Source organism: Mercenaria mercenaria, chromosome 8 (genome assembly GCF_021730395.1).
Source record: "Mercenaria mercenaria strain notata chromosome 8, MADL_Memer_1, whole genome shotgun sequence".
Classification (NCBI taxonomy): domain Eukaryota; kingdom Metazoa; phylum Mollusca; class Bivalvia; order Venerida; family Veneridae; genus Mercenaria; species Mercenaria mercenaria.
In genome coordinates, this window is record NC_069368.1 from 18,687,902 (window position 1) to 18,694,444 (window position 6,543).

A 6,543-nucleotide genomic window follows, 5' to 3' on the forward strand; every position below is an offset into this window, starting at 1 on the left:
AAAAAAATCAAGATGCTTATCTTTCCAAGATAGTTTGGTTTATTGATATTGCCATATTGCGCAATATCTGCATTGAATTGAACAAATAAATCATCTACAGGGAGCGGCGGGCGTCTCTTTTTCTTTAAGTAAGGGTGGAATTTCAATACAAATTGAACAAACTAAACTTTAAGAATAAAAATAAATCCATACGCTTGGTGGAGAAAAAAAAATGTATATTTCCATAATGTATTTTTAACGTCTCCTTGGTGTTATAATGCACACAAACCTTTAAAAACCGACTTCATTCTTTGTACAAATATAATAATAACTACCTAGGTCGGCCGGATATCAATATTAAACTTTTATCAGAACATGTCTAAAACATACAAATACTTTGTAAGAATGGTTACCACGATATTTAGAAATACAGCAGCATTTTGTCGACTTAAGTAACCATACTCATGAATGTATTCAACAGAAAACTGTTCTAAAATAATGTTATTCACAGTATGAATGCTTTGACCGAATATGTTTTACGGTTTTTTTTCAGTTGCAACCATTCCCCTTTCCGGAAAACTGCATTTCCTTTATTTCGTTTTAAATATATGATAAAACTATTCATATTTGAGATATTTCTTACGAACTTCAATGTTGATAATAGGAACTTTTATTTCAACATTTCTACATTCATTTTGGCATTATCGTCAAAACATCAGCATCTGTATTTATATGTAAACGACAAAATAAACAAATAAAAATACAGACAAATGAACAGAGACAACACAGACAAACCAAACACATCTTTGAACAGGACTGTTTCTGCCATGCTCGGGTTTAACGTCTTTTCAACAATAACGACAGTCTACTTGTAGCAGTGAGCACAATACCAAACTTTATAGTGCTGCCTCACTGGAATATCACGCCGTAGACACGTGACATTATATTCCACACAGTCACATTATACTGACACCGGACTGACCAGTCCTAGCACTATCCTCTTAATGCTGAGCGCCAAGCGAGGAAGCTACTAGTACCATTTTAACGTCTTTGGTATGACGCAGTCACGGATCGAACCCACGACCTCCCGCATTCGAAGCGGGCCCTCTACGGCAGTGCCATTGCTTAATTGCGCGCAAACCTTCTTTACCTCCGCCATGTGTCAAAGTTATAGGACAGTGTAATTAAAATATATTCCCCGAAGTGAATCCCTTACATTCGTATTTGTAAGTCAAATCACAGAATGAAAAAAGTAAAAATTAGAAGAAAAAATATTCTATAAACTTCCATTTTTTGTACTTGATATTTTTACATTTATGACAATACCTTTGCCTTCACTATATAGGAAAATTGTAAATGCATTTAAAGCTGTTTTTATGACAAAAACCTTTTGTAGGGAGAGGAACTCTATATTAAGTTTGATTCCGTCCTAACTCCTTTCGTACTTGTGTAATAATAATGTAGAATCTATACTTGTTTATGTTAATTTCGAAATAAGTATGTTTAAACTAAAAACAAATCAAACAAGCTTTTGATGAGGCATGACTCTCATTCATGATCAGCTCTTGTTTAAAGTGGAATTATACGCATTTTTAAAGTAAAAATACAGCACAAATAGATATGTGTGTAAAAAGGGTGGAGGAAATTATAGTTTTTAACCCAGTATACCAAACTCTTCCTGTTACCATTACGAAATAATAACTTTTTAAATATGACTTTTCTTATTTTGACTGGGGCAGTCTTTTTAAGAAAAGTCAAACTGCTTGCATGAGTTGCTTCCCTTCAACCTCAAAAATCTCTACTTATAGGTAAGGGAGATCATTGCGTACACGACTGAAGAAATGAACTATTTTTTATAAGTCCGATTTCTTCATTTCTAAAGCATCACTTTCAAATACTTATGCGGCATTATTGTTAATTAAACACATTTAAATGCACAGCAACCCAAAACTTGCTTTTATAAAACATTCACCAAAAACACACTACGTGCTGTAAGATGCGCATAATGCCACTTTAAGTTAACATTTTTGCAGTTAAACATGTGTTTCTACATCACGTGTTTTTACATCATGTAATTCTATATGTTTCATTATTTTACCGCTACCTGAGTTTTAGTTGGCAGCTACCACCAGTGCCGCAATGTATACTAAGTTTTATATATTGAAGGTCGCTGACGGTCACATCACGTGTACATTTTACTTCAAATACAAAAGTACAACTATATTTACGTGAATACATTTGGACAAATGGCACGAAAACATGCTGCTCTGAATACGACTTAACTGTGATTTTGAATAGAATAATAGCATTATGGCATTCTCTCTTTGAATGAAAATCAATTAACTTCCGATATATCACATTAAATGAATAACTAATGCATATAACCCTCTGCTCATCCTAATTAGTTATTGATAAAATACAAGAAAAGTGTTAGACTCGACAAACACAGAATGTCATAATGATAAATAAAGGTATAAGGGCTATCTGCCAGACTGTGTGGCGGCCGTAAAAAGTCTCCCCGTACATTCATTCAGGGCTGTTATATTTCGATCTTCTCAGATCGTTCAGCACGACTTTTATGTCGTGTTACTGGTACTGTTTAGTTTCTCAACATGACCATTTCGGCCTGGGTGGTTCCAATACTCCCGCTTTCATAGCCTTGGGTATTGTATAATCACCCCTTGGATATGGTGCCTGCTTTTTAATTGTGTCTTTTGACAGTTCCTGTGATACGCAGGGTCCATAACCTCAGATCCCCTTCCTAAATTCCAGTTTGTTTAGTTCTGCCCATTGTTTTCTCGTTTGGGGCAAACCCATTATTTTATCCGGGGACCAAACGCCGCTCTTCATGGAATTACACGCCTCAACACGTGTATCATTGAAGGTTCCATGTTCAATGCCGTTTGAATAAAACTGCGGATGTCTCTAAATTGCTTTTTGTACTTTTAGCATGTGTAAATGTTGAGTTCTGCTCAACCCGGGGCTAGAGGGCGTGGACGGTAGCATGCATTTCCACTACCGTCCATGAACAGGCTCAATCAAACCGAGCCTGCAACATTTTCGTTTTTGTCGTGTTGGTCGACCTGTGAAGTTTCCACTTTTCTATATTTAAGCTATAAGATTCTCTTGGACTGAAGTATTTACTGAATGCAAAATTGAAAACCAGTCACAAGCTTGAATGCATCATGTAACTAAAACACAGACTATCAATGCGGAAATAGGTCACCTGCTGTCAGAACGGACTTTTAAAAGATTAAAAAGATGTAAAAATACTATTTTGTAAAGGGTATTGTTTTTAACAGTGATTTGCTCAATTGAAACAATAAAACATTCTATTTATTTTCTGTTTTTTTTTTGTTTTTTTTGTTTTTGAAGATTGACGCCGTATTCAACTAAATAAATTAAAACTAGTCCTACCCAGTGACCAGTATTCCTGATTTTTATACCAGTACAATATGTTTCAAAGTTGTTATTTTCCTTTTGGCACTGTATAACTTAGATATTGTGGTGTTAAATTGTGAGGGGTTGCGAGCAATTAACAAGCTGATTCCAATGCTGTGCCTCTCAGTGTTGTTATATTTTCTGGTCCTTCGGGATCATTGATTTCAACTCATTTAGATTTGAAGATTGAATACTGTTTAAGCCGGTGCTAGGGGGCGTGGGCAGTGTTGCATTTTCCATTACTGCCCATGAACAGACTCAATCAAACCGAGTCTGCAATTTTCACTGTTTGCCTTGTTCTCGATGCTTCCGAGGGATCTACTTTCCAGATTTTATTTACTTCACAACAGCGGGTGTTAAGTGCTGTGTGGCGGCCGTAAAAAGTCGCCCCGACTTCATCTCAGTGTTGTTATATTTTCTGGTCCTTCGGGATCATTGATTTCAACTCATTTAGATTTGAAGATTGAATACTGCTTAAGCCGGTGCTTGGGGGGCGTGGGCAGTGTTGTATTTTCCATTACTGCCCATGAACAGACTCAATCAAACCGAGTCTGCAATTTTCACTGTTTGCCTTGTTCTCCATGCTTCCGAGGGATCTACTTTCCAGATTTTATTTCTATATACCTTTGTGTAAGCGAGGATGGTTCCTCACTGTATACCTTTGAGTAGGCGAAGGCAGTGTCTCATTATACTAGTACTTTTGAGTAAACAGAACTTTGTGTATGAGAAGGCGTTGCCTCACTGTACACCTTTGTGTACACGAAGGCGGTGCCTCACTGTACACCTTTGTGTAGGGGAAGGTGTTGCCTCACTGTACACATTTGTGTAAACGAAGGCGATGCCTCACTATACACCTTTGGGTAAGCGAAGGAGGTGCCTCACCGTCCTTTATATAGGCGAAGGCGTTGCCACTTTGTACACCTATGTGTAAGCAAAGGTTGTGCCTCACTGTATAATTATGTTTGTGTTTTGTGTAGGCGGTACATCACTGTCCTTTATGTAGGCAAAGGCGGTGACACACTAAATAGCTTGTTGAAGGCAAAAGCGGTGCCTCACTGTATACCTTTGTGTAGGCAAAGGCGGTGCCTCACTGTGCCTGTCTTATACCTCTGCGTAGGGGAAGGTGTTGACTCACTGTATACCTTTGTGAAGGCAAAGGCGGTGCCTCACTGTATACCTTTATGAAGGCGAAGGCGGTGTCTCACTGTTAACCTTTGTGTATGCAAAGGATGTGCCTCACTTTATACTTTTGTGTAGGCGAAAATGGTGCTTCACTGTACCGTGTAGGCAAAGTGGTGCCTAAATGTATACTTTACTTTTATGTAGGCGAAGACTGTGCCTCACTTTATACCTTTCTGCAGGCGAAGGCGTTGCCTCACTGTATACCTTTGTGTAGTTGTGTAGGCGAAGGGGGTGCCTTACTGTAAACCTTAGGTGCAGACTAAGAGTGAGGTTAGATAAAACGGTTTAAGCTCCCCGGTGGTGACTTTGACACTGACCGTACCAAGGCGGTACCCCACTGTGTTCCTTTATTTGTTTGTTTTGTCCTTTGTCCTTGTGTGCATACATTGTGTGTGTGTGCGTGCGTACGTGCGTGCGTGCGTGTATGTGTTCTAGTCGTGTGCGCGTCCGCGTGCTAGTTTTACGTTTTGGGAGGCTGCGTTTTTAGAACGTGGCTTTCTCTGTTGGATATTCATCCTTGTTTTTATACCTTTATGTAGGCGAAGGCGGTGCCTCACTCTATAATTTTATGTAGGCGGAGGCGGTGCCACACTGTAAACTTACGTGTAGGTGAAGTCGGTCCCTAACTATTTATCATTATGTAGGCGAAGGCGGTGCCTCACTATATACCCAAGTGTAGGCGAAGGCGGTGCCTCACTGTACACCTTTGTGTAGGCGAAGGCGGTGCCTCACTTTATACTTTTATGTAGGCGAAGGCGGTGCCTCACTGTAAACCTATTGTAGGTGAAGTCGGTCCCTAACTATTTATCATTATGTAAGCGAAGGCGGTGCCCCACTATATACCCAAGTGTAGGTGAAGGCGGTGCCTCACTATTTTCCATTATGGGTTTGTTTTATCATTATTGTAAATTGGTCAACATTCATAGATGCATTTTGTGTAAAGGCCTGTCGACTATATACATGCACTGCTGAATGGTTCTTTGTCTTTGAATATGACTGCTGTTAAATCGTTTGATGTCTCTGTTACGAAATTTCGTTGTTTGGGTCAAAACTGGTGAATTTAAAATGAACTGCAATTTTACTTCTTCGTTTGGCATTTGATTTCGTAGATTCACTCTACCACAGCCTCCATGAAAATTAGCCTACACACCATCACGAATATTCATATATTGTAGATATAGACATGTCCGGCTTCTGATAATTACACAGGTCACATCCAGACATGCTCCTTAGTTGTCATCAGCGTGTTCCAGTTATCTTTAATAGCAATGAAGGGCATAAATTCCACAATCCCGTGAACATTTTCTAACCTTTCTCCACTAGAGGAACACGCTCGCACATTAGTTGAACTGATTTTGTTTACATTGTGTGATTTAACTTGTTGAAAATAGGGTAAGTTTGAGGTTGGCATGCCCTAAACGCGTTTTCCCCCATATAGGTTACTGATCGTTCTAAGTCGGTGCCCCTATTTTTTCAACTTGTTTCTGTCCGTTTTGAATTTTGTGTTGCGTATGTTGTCTTGTTTGTTGTAAGCGTTTCAATCCTCTTTCTCCACACTACACACATCGCCCCCTCTCCCTCCTTTTTCCTTACGCTTTTGCATCCCTCTCCTTTTACCATGAGTAAGTTATCGTGTCCATCTTAATTTTGGCTGCCGTGTAATGAAGTATTTCGACCCCCATAGAATAATGACCCCCCCCCCCCCCCGGTCATTATTCTATAGAAAAAGTGACCCCCAGTCATAGTATTATGACCTCCAGATCATAGTACTATGACTCCCCCACGTGAAGTAAACTGAACCTCACGAAGAATATTGACTCCCATAAAAACGACCCCCGGTCATTTGGTCAAATTTAGTGATAACTCATGTATCTAAGGCCTAATTGCTGCATTTTATGCCCCCACTCGGGGGAGGGGGGCATATAGATTTGCCCTTGTCCG